Source organism: Lepisosteus platostomus, chromosome 5 (genome assembly GCF_059453375.1).
Source record: "Lepisosteus platostomus isolate fLepPlt1 chromosome 5, fLepPlt1.hap1, whole genome shotgun sequence".
Taxonomy (NCBI): Eukaryota; Metazoa; Chordata; class Actinopteri; order Semionotiformes; family Lepisosteidae; genus Lepisosteus; species Lepisosteus platostomus.
In genome coordinates this window covers 8,524,491-8,540,969 of record NC_142615.1, presented here as the reverse complement: position 1 = coordinate 8,540,969, position 16,479 = coordinate 8,524,491, and the positions used below count along the sequence as shown (strand labels likewise).

The 16,479-nt window shown below is 44.3% G+C and overlaps 1 long non-coding RNA gene and 1 pseudogene across 1 annotated transcript; one reads left to right on the top strand and one right to left on the bottom strand.

The window, feature by feature from the left end:
• Positions 1-1,103: 1,103 nt before the first annotated feature.
• LOC148663049 (interferon-induced very large GTPase 1-like) lies at positions 1,104-14,003 on the top strand (annotated as a pseudogene).
• Positions 2,476-4,572, bottom strand: LOC148663050 (uncharacterized). The gene is made up of 3 exons (XR_015936407.1): positions 4,425-4,572; positions 2,897-3,055; positions 2,476-2,703 (listed from the first exon to the last, which is right to left on the bottom strand). It is a non-coding gene; the product is annotated as an uncharacterized LOC148663050 (long non-coding RNA).
• Positions 14,004-16,479: the final 2,476 nt, after the last annotated feature.

Genomic DNA, 16,479 nt, shown 5'->3' with positions numbered 1-16,479 from the left:
GAGTTAATTAAACCAGTTTAAACTGGAACTGGGTACAACCCGGATCAAGACAAGAACTGAGAGATTCAGGACTCTCTCCCTCTGGTATCCTTTTATATATCTCTGTCCTGTTTCCTAAAAAAAAACCCACTAATACCCCGTGTAGGAAAGAAGGCTCGCTCGTCACTCCTGTTCTGTCCCAGTGTCGCAGTAACTGGGACTGAAGCAGACGGAGAGGAGATGCGCACTTCCAGAACTTTCCTTCCCGCTCGGTTATTCCAGCTGAGCCCCAGATGGACTTTTTCCCTCCTGAGGAAAGAGCATCTTCCCACACAAACAACCAATTTCTCTCGGAAACACTGGCAGCCCACAACACCCACAGCACAGGGAGCGTTTTTACCAGCTGTGCCGCCACACGGGCAGCAGGACTCCCCTCATCTGCAGAAACACCAGGGAAGAGCCTCCGCCATCCCTCCCAGCCCACAGGAGATTCCCGCTGGAAGGACCTGGCGGGGGATTCCGAGTCATTCCTGGAATTTCCAGGAAAGACGCAGTTCCTCACCTGGGAATAAAACAGCACTGAGAGGAGCTCGAGCGCTCTGGCCGGGATTTTCCAACTCAGAGCGTCGCCTAGCAACCGGCGCTCTCTCCTCGAGCCTGACGGCCAGTGTCTGGTCTCGCGCTGGGCTGTGGGAGCAGGATTTGGCACCAGTTTTCCTCTTTTATTCTTACGTAAAAGTCAATATCCCTCCCTTATCTGTCTGGATATAAGAAAGGTTATAAACCAGAGACACGCTGGGTAAGTACAGATCCCGGGACAGTGTGTGTGAGAGTAGGGGTGTGGACCCCAGTATCCTGGTCAGTACAGATCCCGGGACACTGTGTGTGAGAGTAGGGGTGTGGACCCCAGTGTCCTGACTGCTGGTCATTACAGATCCCGGGACACTGTGTGTGAGAGTAGGGGTGTGGACCCCAGTGTCCTGACTGTTGGTCAGTACAGATCCAGGATGCTGTGTGTGAGAGTAGGGGTGTCGACTGAAGTGCTGTGACTTCGGTATTCTGATGACATAATAATCATCGATTCATTTCTGTCTTTAGGTATCCCTATTACCTGTAAAGCACTTTGAGTGAAGTGTCAAGAACAGCGTTATGTAAGAGTAAGGAATTATTATTTAATTTATCCATCAGTCTATGTAGCAGTGTTACTTTTCCACCAGGTGGCGCCAAACCAGCATCACAGAGCAGACGGGAAACAACTCGCTCAGATCAACTGGAAAAAAGGAGAAATGGCATCTGAGAGCTCAGCGCTCAGCCCTGGTGAGTTTTCTCTTGTTCTAACTGTCAGAGTATCGGAAAGGGAGTCACAGGGGGTCTCTTCTCTGTCGCAGAGCACAGCAACAGCTGGAAAAGTTTATTTCTGTCTGCTTAGAGTTTGTTGTGCCTGTCAAACGCACGGGGTCTGAACTAGGAGACAGATGGGAACTGATTTACTTTTAGTTTCTACTGTCATAAAACTATAAAACCTGATGTGTGTGGATTTGACGGAATATTTCACTGGCTTTTAATCAGAAGTTGTAAAACTTGATTCTTCACTTCATATGTACAAACACTGTTTCCTGATGGTCTTCAGTGGTGTGAACCCCGCTTGTTCTCTGAAGCTGTTCAGTGATGTGAACCCTGACTGCCAACTGTGTTTAGTGATATGAACACCTGACTGTTCTCTGACGGTGTTCAATGCTGTGAGCCCCTGTCTGTTTTCTGATGGTGTTCAGTGATGTGAAACCTGACTGAGTGTTCCCTGACAGTGTTCAATGGTGTGAACCCTGGCTTTTTGCTGATGGTCTTCAGTGATGTGAATGTTGACTGTTCGGTGATGGTGTTTAGTGATATGAACCCCAGTGGTTCACTGTTGGTGTTCAGGGGTGTGAAGCCTGGCTGTTTGCTGATAGTGTTGTGTTTACATGAGTGTTAATGACAGCAGCAGACATGATCAGTCATGGTTGTTACCTGGGTGTTTCTCAGAGGCAGTCTTCACTGTACTGTTTACAACAACTGAGAGCTTTTTCCCAAAACATTAGAAGAGAAGACTGGACATCTGGGTATTTCTTCAGAGTAGTCAGGGTATCAACTTTATAAACACTTACTTTCTTCCTCGAGACTATCCGCTATCCGCTCTCTCTCTCTGCCTCCTTGGCCTCTTGGCTGGGAGAAGGAAAGTAAGAGGCCAAGGAGGCAGAGAGAGAGAGAGGGAGCGGATAGCGCTTCCCAGTCTCGAGGAAGAAAGCAAGCACCGCGGGCAGGCCACGAGTACCTACTCCCAGCCAAGAGGCCAAGGATAGCGGAGCAAGAGAAAGGGGGAGGGGAGAGTAGAGAGCAGAGAGAGAACGTTGCTGCCGGATCCCACCCAGCTCAGCTGCTGCTTGGCCTTAACCCCCTAGGCTCAACCTAGAGCGATACCAGCTCAAGCTTTCTTCAGGATCTTCGATCGCCTTATAGACCTTTGGAAAGACAAGAACTGCGGGCATACTGCAGGCGGTGATGCAGCCTGTTCCCCAGAGGGGCTGCTGGGTAGGAGCTCACACACGTGTGGTGGTGTTTCCCCTGTAGCAGATCTCCTTACTTCCACTCCTGCCCTGGTTGGTGTCCGAGACCCTGTGAGCAGTGAAACCACCTAACCACCTCCCTCCTGTCCAACTGGGCTCCAGTGGTCTGGTGCTTTAGAACCTGTGTGGCACAGAGGAATGGGACAAGTTTGGGACTGAGCCAACAAAGCAGTCAGAGAGTAAACTAGCCCCCCTGGCAATGAGCTGTTAAAACATGAACAGCAGATGGAAACGCTGAAGGATGCTAATACGTAGTATTAATACTTATAATTCATGTTAATAAACAGGGGCTCAAACCGAGTGGTGTCTTTTACCTGAAGCAGAAGTTCCTTGTCAGGGAAGTTTTAGGAGCTGCAGTAACATGTTCACACTCCTATGCCACCAGAGGCTGTGGAGGTAAACGAATGTGAAAGTGTGAGCCCAGCTCTTCAGGAGTGAACACCAGACTCCAGACACGGAGAAGCGAGAGATTCCTGTAAGTACAGAAAGTAGAACTTTACAAAAACAGAAAAAACAAGCAGGATGGATGAAGTCACTGGGCTGTCAGAATGCTGGGGTTTTCTTGGTAACAATCAAGTAGTGAGATTTAGATTAAAACTAACTGATCAGAATGTGTTGCAGTGTCTCTGCATAGTCCTGCCTGAGACTGTCCTCAGAGCCCAGACCTGTAGAGACACTTCTGGAGACAAATGGTTGTTTTTTGTGAATTTCTGGAAGCTGGTCTGCTTTGATGATATTTAGTTTGTAATTGAGTTCTAATCTAAACTAATTTATCATCTGCGTTTCTAATGAAGGTGAAGGTTGGGTGTTTTTCATCTCTGAGATAGGAGGGGTCATCGCAGTAAAATTAAAAAAGGTGTTAAAAATTTAAATCTGCATTTTACGATGGGGGAAGAAGATGGGAATTTTTATCAGCAACTTCAGTTGACATTTTACCAAGTTAGTCAAATGCTGAGGTTAAAATAGCTTTTATCTTTCAAGTTCTCTCAGTGCTTATTGGAATTCATTCTCTCTCTGTCCCATTTCCATTGGCTCAGACGAGAGCTGTTTTTTGACATGAACAGACACGTTGGGTGTCAGACTGGTTAAGTGAGATTCGTTATGTACAGTGGATATAAAAGGTCTACACACCCTTCTGAAATATTATTATGCAGGTTTATGTGATGTAAAGCCAGAAATCAAGATAAATCATGTAAAGGCCTGGACTTTGCGATTTTATGCCACTCTTCCTTGCAAAAAAAGTTCAAGCTCCTTCAAATTGCCAGGAGATCTCCTGTGCACAGCCCTCTTTAGATCATTCCAGAGGTTTTCTATGGGATAGAGGTCTGGGCTCTGACTAGGCCATTCCAAGACTTTGATCTTTTTCTGAAGCCATTCCTTGGTTGACTTGGATGTGTGTTTGGGGTCGTTATCATGTTGGAAGGTGAAATTCCACTTCATCTACAGCTTTCTGACAGAGGCCAGCAGGTTTTGTGCCAAAATATCTTGATATTTGGAGCTAGTCATTATCACATCTATCTTGACTAGAGCCCCTGTCCCAGCTGAAGAGAAGCAGCCCCAGAGCATGATGCTGCCACCACCATGCTTCACAGTAGGTTTGGTGTTCTTTGGATGATGGGCTGTGTTGTCTTTGTACCAAACGCATCTTTTAGAATTAAGGCCAGAAAGTTAAACCTTTGTCTCATCAGACCATAAGACATTTTCCCACATGGTTTGGGGTGATTAGATGGGCTTGGATGTTCTTTTTTGTGAATAATGGCTTCTGTCTTGCCACCCCACCCCATAGCCCAGACGTGTGCATAATACATGAGACCATTGTCACATGCAAAGAGTGACCAGTACCTGCCAGAAATTCCTGCAGCTCCTTTAATGTTGCTGTAGGCATCTTGATAGCCTCCCTGATAAGTTTTCTCCTTGTCCTATCATCAACTTTGGAGGGTTATCCTCATCTTGTCCCTGTGTCTCCACTTATTGATGATAGTCTTCACAGTGCTGCATGGTACATCCAATGCCTATGATATTCTTTTATACTTTATTCAACTTTATTGTCATTATACTTACAAAGGTGCATAGTATAATGAAAAGTGTTCCTCATTAGTCACTCAGGTGCAGTATATAAATAGGACAGAAGATAAGACAATAGACAGTAACACAATAGCAATAACAGTAATGTGTAATAACATAACAGTAATAACATGTAATCAAGTAATCAAAAACTGTGCAAACAGAGAAAATATAACAGGACAAAAACAGTGCAAGGTCATTCTTGGAACAGTGCAAAAATAGTATGGTTAAAAATAGTATGGTTAATTAATAAATATTTTGACCGGTACAGTTTTACTGGGCTATTGTATCGGGACAGAACAATTTCGGCTTACATGTGTGTGTAGTGGTGTAGGAGTACAGTCCTTGTGGGTATAGGAAGACATTAGGAGACATCATAATATGATGGGAGGGAGTGGGGGAGATTTCATATCCCTCTCCTGATCGGTACCTTTCAACAATAAGATCTCGTAGATGTTTTGTCAGCTCCTTGCAGACCAAGGCTATCCCAGTAGGATGCAACCTGAAAGTTTCAAGGAAATCCTACAGGAACGGCTGATTTTTATTTGGGGTTAATCAGAATCACTTTCATTGATGGCAGGTGTATGCTGCTTACCTTTGGACATTATTTTAAATGTGATTGGTTAACTCTGAACACAGCTACAGCCCCCATTATAAAAGGGTGTGCACACTTTTGCCACCAGGGTGTTGTAGGTTTTTTAATTTCAATATTTTTTTCCTAATAATTATCTATTTGTTTTTCTCTTTTATCTATTTTGTGTTTGCAAGGTCACATTAAAGATGGAAAAATGTATGACATGATTTATCTTGATTTCTGGTTTTACATCACAAAAACCAGCAATTTCAATAATTGTGTGTAGACTTCTTATATCCACTGTAACTACTCTTCTGTTTGTGCTCAACTGCTCATATGAGTGGGTTCTGTCAGACCTGTAGCCAGTGTAGTTCAGTTGGCACCTACAGTATTAATCATGTCTACCTGTAATAATTGTGTTTCCTCTTCAGAGACGTCCTGATCAAAACACTGTATCCCATCAACTCCAGGCATGAGAGGAACTGTATATAGTGTATATTTAATTAAAAATCTTATGCTTGAAACATAAATAATTGTATTGTAAAAATCTCATTATTACTTAATACTTATAAACTACTGTTCCTACAGACAGATACTTTAGAGTAGATATTTATAAGTTTGTTCTTAATCAATTATGAAGTTAATATAGTTTTTATTAAATAGTTAAAATAAATAAATAGTTAAATAAATAGTTTGTATTAGGACAGTATAGCTCTTTAAAACTCTCCTGAAGTGGAGAAATGGAAAATATGAGTAAATATGTTTCCTTTTGTGTTCTGCTCTGCCTGCTGAAAGACAAAAAGTTTTTTAAACTTGTCAATGTGGGACACTCTCTTCAGACTAAAGAGACTCAGTTCCTCCATCCTGTCAGTGTGGGTCACTCCCTTCAGACTAAAGAGACTCAGTTCCTCCAGCTTGTCAGTGTGGGACACTCCCTTCAGACTAAAGAGACTCAGTTCCCTCAGCCTGTCAGTGTGGGACACTCCCTTCAGACTAAAGAGACTCAGTTCTCTCAGCCTGTCAGTGTGGGACACTTCCTTCGGACTAAAGAGACTGAGTTCCTCCAGCCTGTCAGTGTTAATATACAGCCTGTGCCCCAGACTGGCTAATGTGAAGACATTCATGTGTTGTCTTTGTGTGGTGGTGTTTTCTCTGTAGTTGATCTTTGTGTTACACTCCTGCCCTGGTTGGTGTTTGTAATCCTGTGAGATGGAGAAAGATGAAAAAGGGGAAATTTTATCACCTCCTTCTGTACTTCACCCGAGGCTGTCAGGTCAATGAATGTGAAAGTGCGAGCCTACTTATTCAGGAGTTCACGGGTTTGGGGTTAGTGTTAGTGTTCGGGTTTATTATTATCACTTCTCAGGAACCTGTAGCAAGGGCTCCATGTTTCTGTCCAGCAAACTGTTTGGCAGATATTTTGGCTTCAGTATAGCACGTAGGTCTGCTCGGCAGTATTGGATTTAATCCAGCTCTTCTCACTGAGCTTTGCAGAAGTTTTCAGCGCCAGCGTCGCCCAGCACATGAAGCCAGTCTTTGGTCTAAGCAGCAGTCTCTGCAGCCTCAGGACAGTGCATCAGATACGGACGCTCGCCAGTCCATCTCATCTGCACTCGAGGCTGTACCTGTTTCTGACTCGCAGTGTTTGGCAGCAATTTCAATTTAAAGTCAATAAGGGCCTTATCTCTGCACGGCACCCTCAGAGGCCTCCGGGGTCTTATATCCGCGCGGCCTCCAGCCAGCCTCCAGCTTTTAGTTTCATACTTTGACATCTCTTGCTTAATTTTTTGTTATTCTGCTGCTAGACAGACCACGAAGCAGATGCTACATCCAAAAAAAGTCACAAGCACTCAATCAGTGAGAACATTCATCTCTATTTTTCTGTGGCTTGTGATTTTTTTACCCTTTTTTCTCTTTTTCCTTCAAAGCTACAGCTCTCCCACCATCTCCAGACAGTCTCCTTCCGCTGGCATAACTCTCTGCAATTCCGACAGCTGTATTCAAACCAGTCTCTCTGCTGCATCAAGGCAGCTTTTTTTCCAACTTCCAATTATTTTATACAGCTCTGGTTTCAATCAGCCTGCCTTATTACTTCATCATCTCTCATTAAAAGCCTGAAGAGGTTCCGCTGTGAACCTGCACTTGGAGCTTGGCTTGTCATTAAGCACTGTGCCGAGATCTCAGGGCCCAAAGCATAACATTAGGAATGTATTGTAGTAAATAAATTTTATGATATGGCTGGCCAGGATCCCTGCCCTCCATCGATAATGACACAAATCAGCAGTTAAAGACTCTGTGTATCACCATGATATTGAAAACCATTGGGCTTCATACCTGGGCAAACAGTGTATTTCCTCTACTTTGTGATGCAGTTGACTTAGCTCTGCCTGAAAATACTGTGTAGTTTTTTTTATAAATTCTGGGAAAAAAGAGGGACCAGTGGTTTTTTCTCTTCTTGGCCCAGAAGAAGTTGTGATCCAAGTCCTCTTTTTCTGATGAACTAGGACAAGATGGAAAACCCAGAGGAGTCTTTCAGAGAGAGAATGGACGAGGTGAGACAAGACCTCACAGAGCTTCAGAAACTGCACAAGGGAGGCAAAGACCGAAACAGTGCTGAGGTGAGAGAACTGGAAGACAAGATTCGCTCAGCCCTTGACGTTCCTCAGGAATGCTGGGTACCTGCTGGAGAGTCTCTAAACGAGCTGGTGGAAAATCTGCACCAACAGCTCAACCTTCTGGAAGACTCCTCCCTGTCTCACCCTGGGAATGTTCCTGATGAGGATGTGTTAAGAAGCGCGTCTGGAGGCCTGGCTCTGCAGGGAGTCTACTGCACTGGGATTCTGGAGAACATGCTGGAGAAGAGAGAGCAGCTCATTGAGGTTCCTGAGGGCTTCTCACTGCACAGACCCCAGCACAGCTCGCTTTATGAGAAGGAAGCATTTTCCTCCTGCACATCTCTGACCTTCTTCCAGAAGGTCGTGGAAAAGCTCGGCTACACTTTTAGCATTTCAGCAAAAGTTAGATTTAAAGTTTTTACTGTTGAAAACACAACAGAAAAGTCACACTGTACTAAAGAACAGGGGAAATCTCACACATCCTCCTCTGAAGAGTCCTGCGTGTGGAAAACGATGTACAGTTATGTCCCACTGGCGTCCAGCTTTATTCAGAAGGACAAACTGAAGCTGTCAAGTGCTGCCATGAAAGACCTTAGAGACATAGAAGCAGTGCTGATCAACAGTGATGAGGGTGACATGACCCCTGAGTTACTGGACAGAGTTGGTGAGTTTTTCAAGAGATTTGGTTCCCACGCTGACCAGGGTCCTCTTCACTTTGGTGGGGTGTTCTGGTGGAAGGCCTCTGCCCAGGGGTTCAGCAGCAGTGAAGTCAGACAGATGAACAGCCTGATATCTGAAGCCTTACATCTCTATGTTGGTGCTGGATACAGTAAATTAACCTCTTTATGTTCACCTAAAGAGAGCAATGTCGCTGGAATCAGAAAACATTTCTTATTACTGAAAAAAATATTTTTTTCAATCATTGCGCCTAAAAGTGAAGTGAGCGTGTCTGCATCACAGCTGAAAGGATCCTTTACTGGGAGCTACAGTGAAGCACAGATGAGCAGAGTGAAGCTTTCTGTCTCTAAAACTGGGGGACCTGCTGAAACCAACAATCACCTGCAGTGGAAGTGTGCTCTGGTCAGCAGTAACAGGACCTGGCAGGTGATAGACAGAGGAACCAGTTTGATTCCTGTGTGGGACATCATCCTGTCTGCTCACACTCAAGACTTCACAGACCCTTTCAGACTGAGCAGCAGCCTGCTGGAGGCCTACAGAAGGATCACAGGGCAGGACGCAGACCTGATGTTGACACACATTGTTAATAAAATGAAAATGGAAGATTTTACTAATTTGCTTCAAAAACTGGGAATTAAGTCTGTGTATTCCAGCAATTTGAAAAATCAGAGGTTCTTGTCATTGACAGTCTATCACTCAGTGCCAAGAAGCCAACAACAGAGACACAGCTGTGTTCTTACTATCTCTACAAGCTCATGACGCTGGACTACAGTGCTCGGTTTTTTGTACTGAAACTTCCAGATAATGAATTTAAGAAAAGCAGTCCAGACAACCAGTGTTCCAGTAAAAACAAAAGGAGTGACTTCTTCAGCGTTGGACAGGAGGAAGATGAAGAGGATAACAAACTAGACTCATATATTCACCCCATGGACGTCCACATGGCTGTGTTCCACTGCTCTGGTGACTTCCTGAGAGCGTTCCTCTTCAACAAGCTCTCCACCTGTCAGTTTGCCTTGCCCCTCCTGGTGCCCAGCCCTGAGACTGGGGCAGTGGAGCTCCCTCTGTGGGCCCTGAGGCAGGTCAAGAGGTCCTGGTGCAGTAAGGAGCTCTCAGTGAGAGGCAGCTCTGTGAAACACAACTGCAGGGACATGTTCAACACTCCAGTGCCAACTGTGTCCTTCATCAGGCTGGGATCATCCTCCATCTCAAAATCCCAGATCCTGAACAGTGTCATCAGCCCCAAGAGACACAGTGTGTTTTTCCACCGGCACTGCAGGGGCAGCTCCCCAGACTGCCTGCTCATGGACGGGGTGGTGGAGATCGCCTGGTACTGTCCAGGAGGCAGGAAGGACGACGTGTTCGACAGCTGTATAGCTTTCCTGAACCTTCACGGAGATGCCAGCCAACACCCAGAGCAGCTGCAGTTTCTCCAGGAGGTCAGCACTGTCAACGTGCTTCTGATCCCAGAGTCTCCGCTGGTTGGAGAAGAGAAGAAGAAAGCTGAGGCTCTTTCCAACTCTCCTGTCCCCCTGATCTGTCTGTTTGCTGGACAGAGTAAAGTCTCTCCAGGAAACAATCCAACCAAAGTGAGACTGGCAGCCAAGAACAGGAGCGAAGGTAATCTGACTGATGAGATCAGTTCACACATCAAACACTGCATCTCCACTGTGAACAAGACCTCCAGCCTGCAGACATACTTACAGGCAGCGAGACGACAGCAGTTCAGGGTGGATGAAGAAAGCGAATTCTGTACAGAAGGGAAGGAAAAGGCCAAGATTTTGTTGAATCTGTTGAAAGAGGAGAGATTATCAACCCTAAAAGAGACTCTGCTGCCTCTGCAGGGTGAGCTGTGGCACAGGTGGTGCATGAAGGACAAAGAACAATATCGTCTGAACAGCAAAGCGAACAAAAGTATTGAACAGCAAATGAGTGAGATCAGAGCTGAGAAAACAGCCCTCCGTCATGAACAGCTGAAGAGAGCTTTCCCTCTCCATGACTTCACGAGATCCTTCCTAGAGTGTTTAACTTCTGCAGATCCACAAGACACCAAGCTGTTCATGCTGCACTGGCTAGGGATGTATCTAGATGAACTGACTGCAGACACGCTGAATGAACTTCAGGAGAAATACCACTCCACGTGGACAACACTGAGACTGAAAGACAAGAGTAAGGACAAGGATCAGGAAATTAAACTGCAGAAGGATCTGAACACAATATCTAAACAGATTAGTGCTGCTACTCTCGGACTTCAACACCTCATGAGAGAAACCGCTCAGCTCTATGAAGCTGGTCAATCAGGAGAGAGTCTAAAAAATCAGAGACAGTTTCTCAGTGTCCTTCCTGCTGTTGGAGCGGAGATGCTGATGTCAGGACACCCTCTGGAGCTGATGGACGGAGATGCTGCCCATGTGCCCCTGGTGTGGATTGAGGCCGTCCTGGACAAGCTCACTGAGAGACTTGGAGACAGAAAGGTGTTTGTCCTCTCAGTCCTTGGAGTCCAGAGCTCAGGAAAGTCCACTCTGCTGAACACAATGTTTGGGCTGCAGTTCACAGTGAGTGCAGGCAGGTGCACCAGGGGAGCGTTCATGCAGTTAGTGAGAGTGAGTGAGGAGGTCAGAGCCCAGCTGCAGTATGACTTTGTCTTGGTGGTGGACACAGAGGGGCTTCAGTCACCAGAGCTCAGTAATAAAACCTCACTGAGTCATGACAATGAATTAGCAACTTTAATTATCGGGATTGGGGACATGACTCTTATCAACATCATGGGAGAGAATCCGTCTGAAATGCAGGACATTCTCCAGATTTGCGTCCAGGCATTTCTGAGAATGACAAGTGTTCAGATCAAACCAAGTTGTATTTTTGTGCACCAGAATGTTGCAGAAGCTTCAGCGAATGACAAGAATATGGAGGGAAGGAGGTGTCTCCTGGAGAAACTGGATGAAATGGCCCGCATTGCTGCTACAGAGGAAAAGCATGAAGTTACTGGCTTCAGTGATATAATCCAGTTCGATGTGGAATCACAGGTTTTCTACTTCAAAAACCTTCTTGAAGGAGACCCTCCGATGGCTCCTCCCAACCCCTCCTACAGCCAGAATGTCCAGGAGCTGAAGATGAAGCTCCTCAGTGTTGCTCAGTGGCAGCCTAGAGTGAAGTTTCCCTCACTGTCCGAGTTTAAATTACGGATCAGAGATGTCTGGAATGCACTGCTGGGGGAGAACTTTGTCTTCAGCTTCAGAAACACCCTGGAAATGTTGGTTTACAGTAAACTGGAGGAGAAGTACGGAGAGTGGTCATGGAAGATGAGGAAAAGAGCCCTGGAGATACAGAACAGACTGAGCAACCAAATTAACAATAATATAGTTCAGGCTGTGACATTGTCAGATCTGATGAGAGAATTTAATGGGGTTTACAGGACTCTGACAGCTGAAATAGAGAAGTATTTTAAAGAGGAAAAAAAACAGGAGATCTTGATTAACTGGAAGGTGAATGTTGATAAAAGATTTGAGATCCTGAGGAATGAGCTCACTGAAGAAACCCAAAACAGAGCAATGAACTGATCAGACTGAAGAAATTCCGATTAGAGCTGGACAGGAAGAAATCAGAATATGAATCAGAACTGATTAAAATGAGCAAAGACCTGGCTTCCAGACTGAAGGAGCAGAAGCTCAGTGATAAGAAAGTGGAGGAGCAGTTTGACAGACTCTGGAAGAGCTGGGTGACCAGAGTGTCCTCAGAGCTGCCCCCTGAGGAACCGCTGGACATCAGAGCCACAGTGCAGAACATCCTGCTGGAGAAATTCAAGAACCAGGGAGATGTCCTCAACAAGATTGTCAACAGAGAGGAGATGTTCCAGTTCAATAAGAAAAAACACATCAAACAAAGCTGGGCAAGATCTGTATGGAACACAGTTACTTCTCAAGACCCACAGTGCGGGTTTCATGGGAATGAACTCACTCAGCACATACAGAGAGCTGTTAATAAATACATTGACAGGAGAGAAGGGGAGAAAGTGGATTTCAATGAAAACTTCATCCATGAAATCCTGGGGCTGATAAAAAGTAACATAACTGATTATGAAAAGTCTACAGAGCAAAATATATTCACAAAGGAGTACGAGTTTGAACTGTCTGTCTATCTGTGCTTTACTGCAGCACCACAATTTGAGAAACTACACACAGCCTTCAGGAGAGCCAACAATCCTCTGATTTACCTCGAGAGTAAGAGGGATCAGTACCTTGACTCTTTTAAGAGCTTCTGTAAAGGAGCCACATCTGTCACATTCTTTGTAGATTTTTTGTGCAGATGTCTCAAACCTGCGATCCAGCAGGCAGTGTGTGCTAAGACCTGTATCCAGATCACAGATGATATGAAATCTAACTGCCCTGCTTTCAGTGGTAACAGATCCAACCTGGAGAACCACATTCTGAGACACCTCGCTGAGCAGGAGGACTTTGACTCCTATATGGAATATATTAACCAGCCAAAGGATTATTTTGAGAGGTTTATAAGGGAGCGTGTTGAAAGATACTGTAGAAACAACAGTGATCAACTGAGAGTGATGTTTAATACCAATCTGACTGACCTAGTACAGCAGGTTATAACAGTGAACACTACTGTCACTGCAGCTGTGAGAGAGAGACATGGTGGTGCCACCTTGTGGCTGGATGACTTCTGTGTAGCACTCAGTGATCATATGGAGCTCCCCAGACAGGACTTCAGAAACATTGAAAATGAAGACATCACAGACCTGAAGTTCCTCAGAGAAACGATGGACAGATCACTTGAGGAGATACTGGAAAATCTTCAGAAAGAAAGCAGCAGCAAACCTGACCTTGACTTAAAGATGTTCAGACTCAGACCTGATGAGATTCTGTGTGAGGCGCTCAGTGGATGTTGGGAACAGTGTCCCTTCTGTAAAGCCATCTGTACAAACACCATCCCTGGCCATGAGACTGACCACAGTGTCCAGTTTCACCGATCAAAAGCTCTGGCTGGCTGGCATCGCTGTGGAACTGATGAATTCTCTGTTGATTTTTGTACCACTTCAGTCAGCAGTGACAAGAGATTCAGACCTTTGAGTTCCAGTAGTTCTTTCCCTTATAAGACCTACAGAGCAGCAGGTGAACCTTACAGTAGATGGAGCATCACCCCAGATAACAGCGAACAGTCCTACTGGAAATGGTTCATCTGTACTTTCAGGTCACAGCTGGAGGGGAAATTAAAGCTAAAATTTGAAGGTAGTGGTGAAATTCCCGATGAGTGGAAAACAATTGAAAAGAGGAAATGAAGTAACTTTAGATCTGAGAAAGAAAAAAGTACCATTAATAACAAAATTTAAAGATGAACTTTTCATATAAATGTCTTTTTGTATAAACTGACACCTGCAATGGTGTAAAAATGAAGTGATATCAAACAAACAGTTCTACTGGAAATGGTTCATCTGTACTTTTAGGATAAAGATCGAGCAGGAATTTGGACTGAAATTCACAGGTCTGGGTAAACTCCCTCATGACTGGGACAGAAGCAAAAAGGAAGCAGCCCTGAGAGACGTGTAGTAAACCCACATCAGTGTAAATATTTAGGTATTCAGGGACACCGATTCAGAGGGATTATGGATCAATCCTTTCAGGAGCTCACCTACGGATCAAGTCAGTCTTACAGGTCCTCATATCATATCGTCATGCTCATCTGTAACAAATCTGGTTATTAATGAACAGATGAGAAGCTCTCTGGGTTAGATATGGTAACATATGGCCTTCAGATTGATTTAGGATTGAGGTTCCAAAAAGAGAACTGTCTCCCAGTAAAATTATTTCAGTACTAGAATGTCACAGAAAGCTCTCACTCAACAGACATTTAGACACTGAATAGTGAATGAGTAACTGCAGATTTCTGCAACTATTGTGTTTTATTTTAACCTGAAATTGGTTTTATCTTTAAACTTTATTCTGACATTTGTTTTGCTGTTTGTGAAAAGTCATTCAGAGTTTGACTAAGGAACTTCATGCTGTATTTTGAAGCTGTGGGTGTGATGTCCACAGGAAATCCCGGCATCTGCTCTCATACTCCATCATGGGTCGGGTTTTCTGTGTAGGAAAATTCTTATGTTTACTGTGCTGATAAATTCTTATATCCTCTGGTGTGTGATTAATGGAAAAAGATTAAAATAGGGAAAAAAATGATATACTGCAATAGAAACACAATACATTGAAATGGTAATTGAAAATTGGTGACAGTTGGTGACAAAACTTTCTTCTGCTCCTGTACTGACAGATGGGATAATTACTGCTTCTAACTTAAATATCTAATAAAGGAAATCACAATCAAATGTGACAAACTGTATCTTTTTACAAGCATTAAAAAGTAGTGACATTTCACTTGGGTTGTTTTCTTCATTTTGAACTGTTTGTTGTTTGACAAACATACAATTTTGCAATACATCATACCAGATTAATCTGCCAGTACAGTTCCCTCCAGTTTTACAATCAGCGATTCTGTATACTTTCTTCACTTTCAGTCAAATGACACTACAAGTCCAGACCACTGAAACCCCCACCATGGTCAAATTATTAGGATCCCTACTTAAAGATCTTAAAGTGTTCCGACAAAGCCTGAAATGAAATAAACAAACATACCATACAACTTCAACACCTCAATGGTTCTGTTTTTATCAGCTGACATAGTAGTGAGCACAGAGCTGTAAACTGTAACTGCTCTACAGAGGGCAGAAATACACACAACATTAAGTCTTGTTTTCACCCTTTTATACCTGCTACATCTTAGTTGCAGGGTAGTGCAGTGGTTAACATCGCTGCCTGGCTTCAGTTCCTGGGGGACTGTCTGTGTGGTGTTTGCATGTTTGTGTTCACTTGGGTTTCGGGTTAATTGGCTTGTGGGAAAATTGGCCCTGGTGTGAATGTGTGTGTGTGTCTGTGTGTACCCTGCGATACACACAGACACACACACAGACTGGCGGGACGGGATGTCCTGGTGTGTGTGAGTGTGTGTTTGTGTGTCTATGTGTGCCCTGAGACAGACTGGCATCCCGTCCAGGGTGTGTGAGTGTGTGTTTGTGTGTCTGTGTCCAGGGTGTGTGTGCTGTCTTACACCCATTGCTTGTCAGGACAGACTATGGCTCCCCTGCAATCCTGGATTAGAAAATGGACAGATATACAAAACAATATATAAACAATATATAAACAATTATATTTCTATTGGTAAAAAAGCCCTCCATACAAGAAATACTACATGGTGCAGAGGAGTGTACTGTTGTGTACTGTTGTCTTGTACAGAGGACATCTTGTTACTGACCCACACACACTCACCAGTAGGAGAATATGGTGACTGTGGCTGTTTTTCCTAGGTGTGTCCCTAAACCATATTGCAATATGAATAAAGACCTTACTGAGTGAATGAGAATTACATTCACATGAAACAAATGGTCAGTAATAATTCTGTAAAATAGGAATCTTCACTGGTATATTAATATATATTTTAATTAAAATGTTATATTTCTTCTACCTGCTACACTACATCTGTTCTCACCCCTCCGTCTGGGCAGAGAGGGTGTAAGGTGCGGTAATAAGCCCCTTTATGATTTAAAAGATTATTAACAGGATAATATAGTCAAAACCGTCCTTCGGATGAGACGTAAAACTGAGGTCCTGACTCTCTGTGATCATTAAAAATCCCAGGGGTTTCTCGAAAAGAGTAGGAGTGTAACCCCGGCGTCCTGGCCAAATTTCCCATTGGCCCTTACCATTCATGGCCTCCTAATAACCCCCATCTCTGAATTGGCTTCATTACTCTGCTCTCCTCTCCACTGATAGCTGATGTGGGGTGAGCGTTCGGGTGCACTATGGCTGCCGTCGCATCATCCAGGTGGGGCTGCACACTGGTGGTGGTGGAGGGGAGTCCCCATTACCTGTAAATTGTTTTGAGTGGAGTGTCCAGAAAAGCGCTATAT